The following is an 18,031-nucleotide window of genomic DNA, read 5'->3' as shown; positions in this document are numbered from 1 at the left end:
GGCCAAATCGCAAATCGCTGCAAAATTTGCGTAGCAAGTCGGTTCTAGGTTCGCTGAAAGGCTAAGATTCTAAGCGTTCAGAGGAAAGTTAAACCAAGTTTCTAGCACAATCGGTTATGGAGTTATGAACAATTTTGTGAAGGTTGTTTTTCGGATTTGAAATTTTAAAAGTTCAAAGCGACAGGTTACAGCTTTGCAGCTGCAGAATTGACAAATGACAGTGGTGCAGCTTTACAAATGACAGGCGACAGTTAGGAGGCAGTTCTGGTTAGATTAAAATAGTTTGGATTAGATTATTTTAACTAAGAGATTGGTTCTGCACAGTTCTGCTAGGTACTCACAATATATTTTTGAAATAGGCCTCGCCACGGACCTGGTCAGGTTTTGGACTGGACTCCGGTTCTGGCCTCGGCACTTCACAGTGATCTGGGTCAGCTCTGCTCTGCTGGTCTAGCCTCTCTGGATTCTGGATGTAACACTGCTTTCTGGGTACTGCTACAGGTTCTGGAGATTGATGGATTGAAGTCTGGATCTCTGGATGTGAAGTCGTCGGTCAGCATGCTCCGCAGCAAATGGAATTGAATGTCTCTACCTGTCCCAGCAGTCTCTTTTTATGCGTTTTGAAAATGGGTGTGTGCCTGGGCCTAGCTAAGCCTGCCCCTCTCTACTTGTCATTGGCCCAATTCTCCCCTCTCCCATGATTGGGGGAAGGAAATGTGAGTCAGAGTGATGCTGTAGGTTTTATGGGTCAGAGGATCCTCCCCTGGTCAGTTTGCCCACAAATCTATATTTGATTCAAATACATATTGCACAGATACACAGTTGTTTAAAATTACATGCACCCATCACATATCACATGAGGCATACTCTGTTCAAGCTCTGCTCTTCCTGAGGGCTTGCATTCAAAAATGGCAACTGATTTTCAATTTTAGTGGGTTATGCAACCTTGGTTCTTCATTAAAAGTTATACACATATACACAGGCTGTCCATACCTACTTCAGTAAATTCCCATATCTCTAGCTTAAACACAGAGAATGTGGTGTCAATAAAAAGCGGGGTTTTGCCCCAGAACATCACACAAATTGGAGTTTGGGCTTGAATCGAAGGTACATTTTTTAAATTAAGGCTCTCAAAGTTATACATTCCTGTCATTTGATTACAAAGAGTTATCAGTGTTTCTGTAAAATATATATTTTGCTTTCAATTCAGTTCTCAGAGTGTTGGAGTCCGCCTCCAAGTCTTGGGTGGGTCAGTGACCATGCCTCTGCTGGCAGGCAGGCCTTTGTTGACAGGAAACAGTCAAAATCAACATATTCTATTCAAGTGCAAGAGCCTATTGTGTGGTCTCCAGGAGGCTGAGGTCAGCAGACCAGGGGGTCACTTTGCATTTGGTTATTATGACCATGTGATATCCTGGGCTGTGGTGTGAATCTCTTGAGGTGAGAGGGTTTCCCAGGCTTCTGGCCTCTGGGAACAGCAGGTGGCTAATTTTTGATTAAAATGCAGCCTTTGAAGTCAGCTGAGTCAAATTCCTTTGTCAGCAACTGCACTCAGTTCTCCTGTCAGAGTTTAGACCGCTAGCGCCGCCTTGGGGATTTTGTTGGTACTGCATCCATTTTTGGGATCTTTCTTGGATTAATGCATTCCAAACAGGAATAGTTCTTACATGGTAGTAAATAATCCTTGCTTAACATTGTTTTAATGGGGCTCCTTACAGTAAAATGGTTATGTAGAACCCCACAAAAGGGTTGAATCTTTAAAGTGGTCCGATGCGCCACGATTTCAGCAACGTTTTGACATCAGTAATAGTGGATTTTGTTAACAAAGATCTTTCTTTACACTGGTGGGTGGCAAGTTAGGTAATCATTTTGGTGTGCGCACAAACTGCGTGGTTCTCCTGGATTCTGGCGCACATGTGGGCTTTTTGGTCATCTTGGATTTTCTAAGCCCACAGCACCAAATTTTGCAGCATGATAGCTCAAACGTGGGTCAGGACACCCAACAGAAGGCATTGGTTAATGGAACATATCTACTTATAGAACATATAAGGATTAGTGCATCATTGGCTACCCCTTCTTGAACTACCTCTAAACACTTATAGTACTCTATGCAACATTGTAAGTTAGGTTTCCCTTAAACCCTCTGTTCGGTTGGTATACTATCCCAACCTTGGACTTTTTGCTCCTTAGTAGCACACACATGAAAAGAAATCTAGGTATTTGAATCCCTTCAGACTACTCCCCAATTAGTCCATCATCTCTCATCGGTAGCCCATAAGCTAAAGTCTTCAGTTTGTAGTTGACCTTGTGCTTGCTCACTGTCCTGGAACATTCAAGGGAGTGTAAGCACACCACTATCTTTGTCTGAGGCTCTAATGAATAGCCCTTGTTCTCTTCTTCGAAATCATGTGTTAGCAGACCACAAATGTGTCAATTTCAGCGTCTTATTTACTGCTATTTGATTTAATTATGCAGGGTGCACTTGCTCCTCTTGTCCTCAGGAGACTTGCTCACTCTATCTCATATGAACTTTGTACACTTTTAATTAACCAACAGTTGGCTTCTGCAGATGTTTTCTTCTTCAATCTATAAGTAATGTGCCACATTCAGACCATGGGCCAAACTTGACTCATCGTCGGCTCGGCACACAGAGCTCTACTCCTGCGTTTCCTGATTCTAATGCCCTGGTCTGTCTCTGAGGAAGTTTAGTTGAATTTGGATCGAGCTATCGTCCATTTTCCTATTATGACCGTTTTAGCCACATTATATATTCCTTGATATGTTTCCTTTCTACCTTGTGTTACTGCGTATTTACAGTAATTGGCCAGTAAGTTACTTCATCTTCTGTGTTTCCATGATTACTTCAGCTTTAGGTACATGTTTCTCTTGATGCTTCAGTTGTATTGTTACTCTTAAAAATGTTCATATTGTTTCAACATAGGTTTATATATCTTCTTTATGACATCACTCTGTCCTTATCAGATTTCACTTAATGTTCCATCACACCCGTAGGTGCGTGTAACCATCCTTCCATATAGCATCCTTCCACACTCTCAGTGCATGTGTACATTCTGTATGTCTGTCTGAGTGCATAACGTCTCTCATATACTCAATGTAGTATGGGAACAACACAGGAGGCCTCATTACAAGTTTGGAGGCTACATCCAAACTTGTGAAAAAATCTGGCACCCGCGAATCAGCAATTACCGGGTCATGCCGAGTTTGGAGGACCCGGTAATTGCCCATTCGCGGGTGCTGGTAATAAGGGACTCCCCATCCCCATTCGGCCCCATAGGGCTGAATGGGAATGGGGAGGGTGGTAGCAACGGTACTGTTAATTATGGTACTGGTGCTACCATCATGTTCTGCTCGTGGTTGCCGGTACGGCCACCAGGTCAGACCTGGTGGCTGCAAGGACACCCGCGAGCAGAATGCGTCGTATGGCGGTACGGTAGCAACTGTGCCTGTAGCGATTCCGGCGCCGTTGTTGCCTTACCGCCATACTTGTAATGAGGCCCATTCAGTGCATTTCTCTGACTATTCCAGTATGACGGCAGTGAGGGGGCGGGAACTAGTAAGAAAGTATCTACCTGCTCCTCTACAGTGCCGTTCAGCCTATTGAAGAGGACTAAATGCCCAACAATAGATTTCCAAATGTTGGCTAAGCAGACGTTCCTTCCTCCTGCAGGTTAGCGCAAGATACGGCAATAAGCACACACGTGTCACTCAGCAATTTCTGCATTTCCATTTTCTGTCTGGACTAGGCACTAGTCTAATTCTTCATTAGCACTACTTGCGTCTTCTACCAGCACACACAGAACCACATATGCTGTGCAGCTTTGATGTAAAGTGTCTGGTTTCCCAACAACCTTTAGCCCCTCTGGGGCACATTCAGATTTCCTTTGACACTCATCTTTTAACGCAAGGAGGCAACTGCAACACCAGGAGGGAGGCGGTAGACATCCAGTAAATGCAGATGATTCCAAGAACAGACTACCAGTGGCTTTGGAGGGGTCCTGTATTCTCAACAACACTAAAACCCCAAGGGAAAACTGAGGGTGTTGGGATGGCTATTGGGAGAGAAGCCGCAGGGGAGTCCATTGAGAAATTACAAATGAATGCCCACCTTTGCCAGGGAGTGCCCTCAGAGCCACGTGGAATAAGGTATTTAATGTGGAGGACCTTCTCAGAGTCTTGGTGAAGGGACTTGGGCTCAGGGCCTCATGACAGCCCCTGTGGTGCATTGATGCCCCTTCAGTTGGGTGTGGCTGTCTGTTAGTGGGAATGTGGTTCGCCTTTACAGCTTGCTCCAGTGTCTCAAACTCAGAAGAGCAATTGGGGTTCCTTGTGCTTAGCAAGTCTATACTCATGAAATGAAAATGCTCCCTGAGCCATTAAGCCCTGAGCAATTGGGTGTCATGTTTAAGGTACCAATTACCTCCAAAATGCTTCTCATTGACATCCGCAGGGTGTTTTCTGACCATCTTGTACTATTTTTACGTTGCGTTTGCTACACAAACATTTGCCAATTTTTGTCTGTTTTCAATTCTCCCTTTAATAACTTATCTTATTTTTGCTGTTGTTTTTTTGCCAGCCATCTCAGATATTATCCTGGCCAGTTGGGTCTCTGCCCCGCCCTGTTTTTCTTGCCCCGCATCCTCACATGACCACACACTGCTCCTTGTGCAAATAAATAGTTATGATTTTAGTACAATACAGAGAATGTACATCTTGTTTGGAGCCACTTGTCAAGCAAAGTTCACCTGCAAGGCACAGCTTGCTGGCTGCTCTGTCCACATCATACCTACACGATAGGCTGCATCAGTGCTAGATGCGGCTTCTGTATGTGTGCACGGTTTGGCTCTAATCTACCTCCAGCGCCTTTGCTGTGTTTCTCACCTTTTGCGTCTTCATCTGATCCTATCACCTTTTTCCAAGTCCACAGGGGTGGACTAGTCTATAGGGAACTCTGGAGATTTCCCGGTAGGCCTCTGCACCCTGGGCCTCTTTTGTGTGATATTTCCACATTTTCACATAGGAAACGGGTTGGGCTGGCTGGAAGTGTGTAATATGGGGCCCTTTTGAAAATTATTTCCAGGGCCTCTTTTGGTATCCAGTCCACCCCTGCAAGTCCCCCAAGTCAATGGGCCTCATTACGAGCATGGCCGCCACCCGCGATTGGGCATCTCCATTACGAGATGAATGGGCCGGTAATTGCTCATTCGCGGGTGGCAGTAATGCCGGGCTCCCGATCCCCATTCTGCCCCATGGGGCAGAATGGGGGTGGGGAGCATGGTTGCACCGGCACCGTTGATAACGGTGCCGGTGCAATCATGAGCGCTGCTTGCGGGTGCTGCACAGCCCGCCATGTAAGACCCGGCGGGCTGTCAGGAACCCGCGAGCAGAACTCGTAATACGGCAAGACGGTATGAATGGTGCCAGTGCCTTACCGGCACCGTTCATACCGTTCCCGCCACTATTATAATGAGGCCCAATATTTTTTTTTCTCCAAAATGCAATCCCAAATGTTGTTGTTCTGTGACAGCAGAGTGCAAAGAACAGCCTATTATAATTGTTGATGGCATCACACACAAGTATCTCCGATTCTCCTTCTCTTTATTGCACTTTTCTTTTTGTTTTGGGGCATCACCGCTGAAACCTTTCAAGTAGACATGACTTGTGTGCAGAACAGCCATCCTGTAAGAAAACCTTCCAACACAGGACACCACCCCTTTGCCTGATGCAGCACACTGCGAACTGCATGAGTGGGGAAAGAACAGATCAATCGAGTGCACCTGATGACAATCCATAAATCATTTCTCAAGACTCCCCGCCACTTTCCAAGTCAATGGACCGTGTGCTTTTTCTAGTGCAATATGCAAAATGCTTAATCATCTTTGCGTGCATATTGAAGCACGTGTCTAGAGTTCAGCATATTGGACAGTCGGCTGGTGAACTTTATAAGTGGAGGGGCGTAAATATTTCTGCCAGATATGCCATAGCAACCGAGCGAGGTAGCCCAACCCAATGAATGGAGGCTCGGACAGGCCCTCCACAAGAATTTCTTTTTCAAATAATGGGTTGAAAAGGTACATTTTAGAGTATACCTTTTAGAAAAATCTGGTAAAAAGACAGGGCTTGATTCATGGAACTTTTAGCACGGTGTAAAGTTATATTGCACTGGTGCAAAGTCTCTTTGCACTTGCAACAAACACCCCGATTCTCAGAGTGGTGCAAAGTGTATTTTTACAGTGCAAAGCCACTTTGCACTGCATAAATACACTTTGTACCGTGCTGTGAATCTGGGGGTTTGTTGGCAGTGCAAAATGACTTTTCACCATGCTAAAGGTTCCATGAATCAGGCCTAAACAGTTTGTAATTGGTTTTGTAGGTTACGTCATTAAACAATCCAATAGATGCAAGTCACCAACAATGCACAGTAGCATTTCTCCAACCCATTTTCATGATGACTTTGCCCAAAATATGTGCCAGCATAAAACTTTTTCACACTGGCTGTGCCCATACATTCCCATTCTGACTGCACCAGTATACCATAGTATTCCCATATAAGAACATACTCATGTTTGATTTGCACATAACGACAGTAATTATACTATAAGAAAACATGTCCATGTTTGTTCTGCCAATATATGGCAGTAGCCCAACATAAGAACATGTAAGTTTATTAGAAACCTTTAACACATTTCCAAACATTACCATTATCCACACCACAACAGCCAGTCACAAGCATAAGATCCAAATATTTGCCATTCCATTACGACTCCTTTCTTAAATTACATTACATCCCATCCTCACTAATAAGTTCATTTAAAAACTTCACCACTACAAATACTAACAACTGATTTTCACCCACTAAAGTCCTCAGCCATCACTCATCTTCTGTTAGTGTGGGAGCCATTCTCATGAAAGATGCCAAATAATGGGTTTGGCGTGTTGTGAGTCCTATGCAATATGTTATCAAGTGTTTAAGCGTTTCGGACTCCGCTGCTTTTAAACAGAACCTACAAGTGATAGAGTTCTTTACAATTTACTTCCCTGCCACCAGCATCTCTTTAGTGGGATAACGATTTAAACCCACTTGCATAAAGTACCCTCTAAAAGCTGGGCACGGGAACTTCCTCAAATATTTATGGACGACTTTTAACGCCTTACATTCCCCTGAATAGTCTTTTATCAGGGATAACTGGTCAATATCCAATCCTCTTGTTGGAGTTTCGTTTTCACAACCATAGGATTGGGTATCAGAAAGTATGTAGAGGAGTCTATTTCTGTCAGACAGATAACGCATTTCTCCTTCCAATAAGAAAAAGCGCCTGTTCTTGTCACCAGTGCATGATCACCCAAGATGTTCAGCTTGGGGACAGTGTGGGCCAACGGAAATTTCCAAAACAAGGTCAAGGACTTCCAAAGTGATGGAGAAAAAAGGAACAAGAGACCCAATTCAAATCTAATGCAGGTCATCGGAAGGCTTCTCAGCAGCAGAAGGACTTGCTTCCATAAAGCACCATCCAAGATTTCCCATATTTGCCATGATAGATTAAGCCCAGCCTCCACCCCATATGAAAGAATAGGAATGACCTTCTGGTTGTAAAAGGTAAGCAGGGGAATCATGGACAATTTCCCAAACCACTGGTGTAGAGTCATTCCCTGTGCAGATAGATTTTTGACCTTAGACCTTAGTATATTAGCCCAAAGGGTCTTCACCAACCTCTGATTAACACGCATTCACAGATATATGATAGAGTCAATGCACTCCAGCGGTTCTTTCCACCGTCTACATCTGAATTTCAGGTTTTGCTTTCTTCTGGTGTTGTTCTTAAGCATGATTTTTGCCTTTTTGATGTTAACTCTCAAATCATTCTGTACATTTGGAGGGCCTCTAAGCAACTTTGCAGCCCTATTGGATTTCTATCTATCAAGATCAGGTCATCGGCGTAAATAATCCATGGCACCGGAAACCCATTGATCTTAGAAGGGAATCCCCTTACTAGATTCTGGTTTATTTCCATATCTGAAATATACAAATGAAAGAGGATCGGTGCCAAGGAGCAGCCTTGCTTTAGTCCCTTATTGATCTTAATCGATTCGGACAAAAGCCCCTGTTGATTCAAACAGACTTGCATCGTGGTCCCATTTTTGAGTTCTCTCATTGCCTCTATTAGGTCCATTGGACAATTCCAGTCCCTCAGCTTAGTCCATAATATTTCTCTTTTGACACTGTCAAATGTTTGCTCCAGATCCACAAGGCTATATATAGTTTAGTCTTTTCTTGAGTAGTCTGGAGCTTCAGCAGGTTGAGCAGGAAAAGATTCAAAAAGGTACCTATGCCCTTAACAAAACCCTTTTGACAGGGATCTTGGTGGCCTCAGTGGATTGCCCAGTTTGACAGACGTTTTAGTATAATGGAAGCAAAGTTTTTCCCCAGGGTGTCAAGTAAAGTTATGAGGCGGGAATATTTGGGGTCAATTGTTACACCCTTTTAAAAGGTAGGAATGATAACAGCCTTTTTCCATGATGGAGGAACTCTTTTTTCTTTCAAGATTTGCCGGAATAGCGAATACTCAAATTCTGTCCACTAACCAAGGGGCTTGATTTAAGATGTTATCGGAGAGGCCATCTGGGCCAGAGGCCCTAGAAGCACTCGGGTTCAAAATTAGATCTAAAATGTCCTGTTTATCAAGGTCCCAAGCCAAGGAGGTAGAGGCTAGTTGATCCATTTCCTGACTCCTCTGTACAGAAATAAGAGATCCAAAATTCTCAACTAATTGTTGCTTGTCAAGCATTGAAATCTGTTAGGTTCCCTGCGTGGTGCCCACCTTGTTAATCCACTTCCACGTTAGCCTTGAGCTCTTCTTACAGAGCACTTGAAGCATTTTCTCACCTTCAGCTTGCATACACTCTGCTCTAAAGCTACACAGCCAGTTCTTCTAATGTTGATTGCATTTATTTTTGTTCTGGGATCGAGTAACCAGGGGAGTATAGTTTAAAGCTTTCATATCTGCTCTATATTTCTTACGTTCTTCAACTAGTTTTCTGTTAAACCTGTGTTTCCGGATAAACTCTGGTTTACCCATTCTCTGATCTATCTGTTGGCATTTGATCAGTAAGGGTGTATAGTTTAAGTCTGTAGCATTTATTTCCAGCCCAGCTTTTAAGATCGTTGTCATCTCTAATACCTCCTGGGAATTCATACAGAACCTATTTCTGCCTTGTGAGACCTGGACCTCCAATCGTTTCACCTCCTGCTTTTCTCTGAACGGACATGCCCAACATGTCATGCTTCTTCTCCTTGGGACTCTTGGAGTGGGATGTCTGGCTGAGAAAGCCAAATCACTGAGGCTTGATGCAGGCGAAGCCGATGTTGATTTCAATGGGATTGCAAGGGCAAGGGGGACTTATGCAAGGAGACTCTCGGAATGATAGTAGCCTTTGATGGCAGTGAATTGACAACCTGAGGCCCCACCACCTCCATCTCGCCCTAAATCACAAATTAGCTTCTTTTGCCCTCCAAAGTATCCACCCACCTTGTTGTGGGGGCCGTTGAGGCAGTTGTTGGTTGTCTCCCTTGGGTAATGGAAGAAGCAAGCTCTGTCAGTAGGTTTGAGACCTGCGAGGAGTGATTATTCAGTTTCCACTTGGCTTTGTTGTTTAAAGAGGGTTGATTGTGTGCAATGTCATCCGATCGTCTTAAAGCCACCATGGAGCTAGAAGTTGCCTTGGGAGTTTCCTCCTGATCTTACCCCGGCAATTTTTGAGGGGGGTACCCAAAAAGTGTTTGGGAATCCTTATCAGGAGTTTTCATTCCTCAAGTGCCGCCGTCTCAGCTTGCTTCTCTATATCAAGTTGATCTAAAGCTACTTTTTCTGCCCTACATGATTTTATTCAGGGGCTCAGCATCTCCTCATCTGTAACATCTAACAGGGAAGTCATGGTCTTCTTAAAAGGTTCCAAGGGTATAACCTTGTTAAGTACTACAGGAGTGAGGTGGGTCAGAGACTAAAGCTGTGGCTGGCTCCTCAGTTCGGGGCATAGATATATGAGCAGCCGCCTCCCCTTGAATCCGTGCCTGGTGCCGCATCCGGGCTCCCAAAGCCTGTATCTCTTTCTCCGTCATGTCCGTTTCTCATTGATCACCGAGGCGAACAGACGAAGGGGTTGTACTCGAGGCTGCCACTTCCCACCACAAACTGCCACTAACTTCAGAACACTCTGCAGCAGACTCTCTGGTGCTGCGCACCTCAAAGGAGTCTTGGTACTGCCTCTTTGCTTCAATAGGCAGGGAAGAAAGACCATAGCGCCGACAGACCAATTCCTCTGCCACTAACTGTAGAAGACTCTGCAGCAGACTCTGCCAACATACTACAGTTGGCTTTACCATTAAAAATGCATTCTACAGTTTGAAAACATGTCTAAACTGGCTGCTCCAAAATGCCAGTCCCACTACATAATAACACTTAGCATGCTTGCTTTATCAAAGATGCCCAATGCAAAATGTCATGCCACTGTAAGAAATGGCTAGACTGGTTGAATAAAAATGCCAGTCTTACTTCATAATAACATGTATCATGCTTGCTTTACTAAAGATGCCCTATACAATATGTCATACCAAAAATAGAAATGACTATACTGGCTGTATTGAAATGCCAGTCTGGCTACAAAATAACACTTATCATGCTTGTTTTATCCAAGATGACCAATACAAAATGTCATGTCACAGTAAGAAATGGCTAGACTGGCCACATGCCAATCCCAGTTTCGCTACATAATAACACCTATCATGCTTGCTTTATCATCCATGCCCAGTAAATAATGACATGTCTGCCCCCTGGGGTGCAAGCGCCTCACATTCAGATATAATTACATTAATTATGAATGTGATTATGTACGAGTATGAGACACTAGGGGACCGGGGAGCAGATGTGCATTAGGCACTGGGGTCCCAGGGTATATCTGTAGCATATTTTACTGGGCATAAGTGTCCAGTCAAAACTGCCATGTCCACCTCCTGAGATCCCAAGCGCCTCACAGGCACACAATCAAGTGTGTGTGTGTGTGTGTGTGTGGTGCTAGTGCACAGACATAGCAGTTTATACTGGACAGATAGCGCAGATGCCCATTAATAAATGTCATGCCTTCCCCCTGGGCCCTCCAGCATCTCACATGCAAAGATCATCAATTATGTGAGCATGCAAGGCACTGGAGGGCTTAGTGGTCAGGCATAACATTGCATGTGAGGCGCTAGGATTCCCAGCAGACTGGGCTGGCATTCTTTACTGGGTACACCTAGTAAAAAATGCCAAACCTGCCCCTGAGCCCCAGTGCCTCACATGCACACTATGAATGTGATTGTGTGTATGCAAGGTGCTGGGGGCATGGCATTTTTTACTGGACATATATCAAAGATGCCAGATGCCAATTAAAGGAAATGACATGCCTGTCTCCTGGGTCCCCAGCTCCTCACACACCCACACAATCAATGTGACAATGTATGTATACCAGGCTCTGGGGACCAGTAGGCAGGTATGGTGTTTTCTACTATATATCTTTCAGCATGGGGAACTGAACTGTCAAAGGGAAACTGTTTTTCTATCATGGCCAAACCTTTCAATAATATGAGCTACTTCCGATCAATGAAAATTATCCCGGGCTACTGGCTAAAACAAAGCCATCCACTGACCTCTTTACCCACTGCAAAGATCAGTGGATGTAGTTTTAATTATCTCTTGGCACAGCTTCTTTGTCATCCCTAAGCCCCAGAATTGATTGATTTTGGCATGGTCGCTCTGTTTTTAAGGGTTTAAGGGTTATTGGAGAACAACTTAACCACAATCTGCTTTGATTATCACTTGAATTAAACAGGCACTGCATATTTATAGTAAAGTCTGCAAACAACACTAAAATGAAGACACTGGGCCTCATTACGAATGTGGCGATAAGGCAACAATGGCACCGGTAATGCTACCGGTGCCATTGTTACCGTACCGCCACATTACGAGTTCTGCTTGCGGGTGCCGCTCTGCACTCCTGGTCAGACCAGGCTTGCAGAGTGGTACCCGCGAGCAGAATTCGTGATTGCACCGGCAACGTTATAAACGGTGCCGGTGCAACCATGCTCCCCACCCCCATTCTGCCCTATGGGGCACAATGGGGATCGGGAGCCCGCCCACACTGGCACCCGCGAATGGTCAATTACTGGCCCATTCATCTCGGAATGGCCCGATAATGGCCCATTCGCGGGTGCCGATGCCAGAAGCGAGTTTGGCGGTATACGTGCCCTTAATAAGGACACGGCTACTGCCAAACTCGTAATGAGGTCCACTGTAATTCGATTTTTGTTTGAAATTCATGAATAATAAAAACACAGATTTTTAGCAGTGTGAATAAAAATAAAATGCAAGCCTACAATTAATATTCAGCTGCTGAAGTTTAAAAAAAGAAGTGATCACAGGCTAACTCGATGCTTGTCTAGGAATCCAAACATCTATACAAATGTGGTTTATAGTTATATATTTCTGTTATATGTTGCTTGATTTCTTAGCCTTGCACTTTCAAATTGCTGTAAATATTCATTTCTTTCAACTTTCTTTCAAGTTGGTGCCTTTTTCAATCTCAAATAGACATGCATCTCTGTCCAAGGGGATGGTGTGGCCATGCTACGGCTGCTTGCATGCCACTGAATAGTTTTTTTTCCTTTATTTTGACCACTGTCCCCTTCGCTCCCCATTCTTGTCCCCATTGTTGAGTTTGCATTGTATTCCTTACGTGCATGCCCACAACCCCTGTGTGCATCCATGGGCAACATAGAGAGGGGACTTGTTGGCTGGTGGGTACACCATGCAGTGCATTACCATTAGTTGGAAAAGAAAGAGGACTCAATTTCCAGGCCCTGAAACACACACCTTTCTTCTTGTTTACAAAACAAGCTTCCTGGCAGTGTCTGAAAGGATTTTCACTTCTTTAACCAAAATTGGCCATGTGGCAGTGCAGGCAACCTGCGAGAAGAAGGTAAGGCACATCTACCCCTCTACTGTTGACGCAAATGCAAAGTCTTACATACTAGAATGTTTGGACATTTGGCCAGCACATGAACCGAGCTGCCCTCAACATACCCAGATGAGACCACATATCTGCTGCAAGAAATGCTCACAGGCTTCCCATACGAGAAAGGATCACCTTTACAACACTGTCCATTACTAGCTGATGTCTGCCCCACCCCCCTCATATCCCACACGGAAATTCACGAAAAGCCAATCTTTGAGGCCAACCAGATCTGCTTATGCACACTGCCTCATCTTGCCCAAATTTAAACAGGCTAAAGCAGGCAGATCGAGCTTCCCAGTCATTGCGGCCACATTATGGAACACCCTACCACCCACCTTGAGAGCCAAACAATCATACTGGGTTTTCTGTAAGCTTCACATAGGGTATCCAGGACTTGATCTTCCCTTGACACTTTACCAGCCAACTGTAAACCTGGTCCATGCAACTTGTACTGTAACAGAATGTCATGTAATCTTGTAACTGCAATAGCGCCTTGCTGCCTACGGGTTTAGCATGGTCTACACATGTAAAAATAAATACATAAATAAACATTTAATTTGATTGGCATAGAGCCATCTTTGCTTCTAATTGGATAGTGTATGCATTTCACATTTCACTCACAAACCTGCAATACAAGTACATCCTGATGTCCTGTAATTAGATCAAATTTGAAAATCCCTAAGAAGTTGGTGTTGGGACCTCCCAAAGCACACAGGAACTGGGTGATGATGAGGAAGACACTGGTTGTAAATAATGGCATTTATGTACATGTTACATAGAAGGTCTGAGCATATGTATCAGTCTAAGAGCAGACCGGAGTGCATGAACCGCTTCCATTTCATGCCTTGCTCTCCCTTGCTCAGGTGCACACTCATCTCTCTTGCATGCTTAGTGTGGGGGTCTAATCAAAGGCCAAAACAAACATAAATGACTTGGCAGCCTTCAAAAACTTCCACACTGAAACTGGACCTATTAATGCAGACTGTGTGTGTTTCTGCAGGTAACACAAGGATAAGCTATGTGAATGGCCAAGCATTGAAATCAAAAGGCCTATCTTTAAATACAAAAGGAAAGGTAGAACTGAAAAGCTGCATTTAATTCGCATTGGCAGAAGAAAATCAAAGGCTCCTCTACATGAAAAGCATGGTTTTCAAACACTGAAACTAAAATGGCTTTACATGTGCATTTTGCAGTTTTTAAGCAAGACATGAGAAAAATGATCCCCTGCTAAAGTAAAGATATCAGGCAAAGACTTGGTGTAGGTTGACAAGATGCAATGTATTAAATATATATTATGCTTCATATGCAAAATACTGGCAGCGATTGAAAAAGGCTATTTTGTTTCCATAGTCCCAAGACAGTCCCTTTTTTATTGTTTGGCAGAATTCCCCAGTTTGTTCTGAGGTTTTTGCTTCAGTTTCCCTGGAAACCTGGAACCCCTTTGTTCCCTGGGGAGAGCCAGGGTGTTGCATACATGAATAGTGTGCCTCTACCTACATCACGCGGGCACTGGCAGCTATATCTGCAATGGTGGTTACACCACAACCCAGTCCTTGACATATGGCTGTGCACCCTGCCTGAGTCCTCCTGAAGCCGAAGCACCATTTTGTCTCATGCACATCCGCTCTGTGGTCAGTTACCATGGAAACCGGCATGCCTTACAACCTCACATGCATTCAACAGCACTATCACGTTGCCTGCAGTGGCGCTTCAGCATCTGTTACCATAGTTACCAGCACGCCACCAAAGCCTTGCTTATGCCTGCCGGTGCAAAAGAGAATGCTGCATGGATAGCTGCGTGACCGAATGCTCCACAGTTCTCTGATAGTTCTAGTTCTGATGTGCCCTTCTCCTGCTTTTCAGGTCTCCTTCCTGCTGGTTTCTGCAGTTCTGCCTTCTTCTGCTCTCCTGGGCCCTTCCCTTTACCCTGCTTGGGTGTTTGTGTCCTTTTTGACTTCTGTTCTCTTGGTTCTTATTCTTATCCTGGCACTCTTCTTCTTCCTATTTTGCTCCTTGGCCTCAGCCAGACTACCTTGACCCTTGTACCTTTTGAAGTCATCCTTACCACCATTGCCCTCCCAGTTCAGTGCTTGCACTGCCCTTTCACCATGCAAATACTGGGAGGTGAGTCCATGGTGTTAGGTGTTTGGTTCTGCTTTCTCCCATCTTAAACTTCATAAGAGGGGTTAGAGCTCGACCCTTAGCATTCACCTTTATTCATCCTGGAGTATCACAGAGGCAACATACCATGAAGACGTACTCAAGACACACAACAAAGAAGCCCTATGCCTGAAACCTCCAAGACCACAGGTGCCTCGCGCTCACGTGACACTGTGCTTGACAAAACTATTCATATGAAAACAAGGCTCTTTACAGGCATTTTAACAATGTTGTGTCATAAAACCTAAATACAGCAATTTTAGCAATACAATATTCTTGCTCTTCTGTGTCTAAGATGCTAAAATACACCTTTTGTATCTCAAAATCAATCACCTCATACACGTGCTTGAACTTTAAGCATCAATATACAAGGTACTGAAGCAGGTCAACACAATGTGTTTCGGCCAAACTTTGAGGTACAGGGAAACATCCTGTTCGATGACCCATTTGTATAACAGCCTTCATCGAGACATTTGACTTGATAGACAATGTATGGATCCTGACTAAACTGTTTCAATATCTCTCTTGAATATACACCGTATAAGGGTTTGGCAACTGTGATTGAACCCTGTGGTTAATGAAGTGTGTTTCAACTGACCTGTTGATTGAAACAGATGGATCATCTATTGCACACTAGACATTATGTCCATAATTTATTTTGGGAATATTTGTGATACCCGAGACAAGGTTGTTCTTGAATTGAGTTGAGGGACATACCACAATATTATTTCATCAACTCCTAATGTCCTTGTTGTATTTAGATACTTTACAAATACTGCCTAACATAGGCTAGCATTCAAAAGTATGTTTTATCACCCATTAGGAAATCCAGTGGTCATTCTACTGTACAGGAGTATCCCCCATCTCTGCCTATTATACTGTGAAAACTACTGTATTGTGAAACCTAGGCCACTCTCCCACTATACAGGACTCTCAATTCTAGGTGTGTTCACACATACCCAAATCGTTTTGTGAAACCCAAGCCTCTCTCTTACTATACAGGGTTCTCAAATCTAGGTGTTCCCCCCATCTTGGCCTATTATATTAAGAAACCGACTGCATTGTGAAACCCAGGCCTCTCTCCCACTATACAGGACTCAAAATATAGGTGTATCCGCCATATCTGCATATTACTTTGTGAAGCCCAGGCCATATGCGCCTATTATATTGTGAAACCTACAGTATTGTGAAACCAAGGCCTCATCGGCCTATTATATTGTGATTCCTACTGTATTTTGAAATATAGGCCTCTCTCCCACTATACAGGACTCTCAATGCTTGGTGTGTTCTCCCGTACCCAAATTGTTTTGTGAAACCTAGGCCTCTCTCCTACTATACAGGGTTCTCAAATCTAGGTGTATCTCCATTTCTGCCTATTAGACTGTGAAACCTACTGTATTGTGAAAAGTACGACTCTCTCCCACTATACAGGACTCTCAATTCTAGAGGTGTTCTCTCTTACCCAAATGTGAAACCTAGGCCCCTCTCCTATTATACAGGGTTCTCAAATATAGTTGTATCCCCCATCTCTCCCTACTACACTGTGAAACCTTCTGTATTAAAAACCTAGGGCTCTCTCAAACAGTACAGGACTCTCAAATCTAGGTCTAATTTCTTCCATATCAAAATTGTACCGCTCTGTGAAACCTAGCCTTTCCCGTGAAACTCGCCCGACTGCCTGAAATAGTGCTACAGACCAGATAGACACCATGCCACACACTGTTCAAAGCAGAGCAGCATGCTGGAGCACCAGTAGGTACGAGGAGATCCGGCCCCCGTTATCCACTACAACCTTACCCAGTCAACACCCACAAGGGAAACCCTCCAAATATCCTGCACCCTCATCAACGCTAGGTCAGTTTCCAAAAATAAACTCCACATCTTTGACCTTATCACAGAAGAAACCCCAGACATCCTTTACATTACTGAGTCCTGGTTTTCCAATGACTTCAAGCCTATCACGCACAAGACCTTCCCACCTAGCCAGGTGTTGTAGCCACAACCTCACTGGCCGGAACAGATCAGGGGAGGGGTGCTCGCGATATTACACAAACACCAATTCCAGCCAATAATCAAGGACACTTCCACCAACATCACAGACTACAAATCTTTCTTGGTAAAACTGCAACTCTCTCCCTCCACGTCCCACAGTTTCCTACTCATCAACAGACCCCCCAAGCTACAACAAAAACTTTGCAGACACACTTGGTGAATCACTGGCCACTGACCTCATCCTACAATCAACACTTACCATTTTAGGGGATTTCAACAAATGGTTCAACTCACCCTCAAACCCTATGACCTGATCACTCACAGACAATCTATAATCAATCAATCTGACACAATACATCTCCACAACCACCCACATGAAAGGTCACACCCTCAATGTGATTTTCAGAACCACATATATATCTACCCAGCCCCCACAACCCCTATCATGGACTGGTCATGCAGAAATTTACATCACCATACCGCTGAGCACAGCAGCTGGCGTTCTAGTCCACACACGACCACCACCATCCACGCCCCCTGCCGTTCCACTATGGAACAAAGTCCTCAGCACCCTAGATGTAGCACACTCACTCCTAAACTCTCACCATACACTTTGCCTCCAGGAAGGACCTCCAGCGATCAAATCCTTCAAGCTCTGGCTTACAAACTCCCTCACACCCCTCACTCCAACAAAACAGACATCTCAGAGATCAGGACAGACACCCGTGTGGTTCACCGCCAATCTCAAATCATTCAAAACTCTTAAGCACCATCTGCAACGGACCTGGAGAACCGTTCCCTCAGCCCAGAACAAAAC

The sequence above is a fragment of the Ambystoma mexicanum genome, chromosome 4q (genome assembly GCF_040938575.1).
Source record: "Ambystoma mexicanum isolate Mex_15411 chromosome 4q, UKY_AmexF1_1, whole genome shotgun sequence".
In the NCBI taxonomy this organism is placed as follows: Eukaryota; Metazoa; Chordata; class Amphibia; order Caudata; family Ambystomatidae; genus Ambystoma; species Ambystoma mexicanum.
This window is presented reverse-complemented; position numbering follows the sequence as displayed.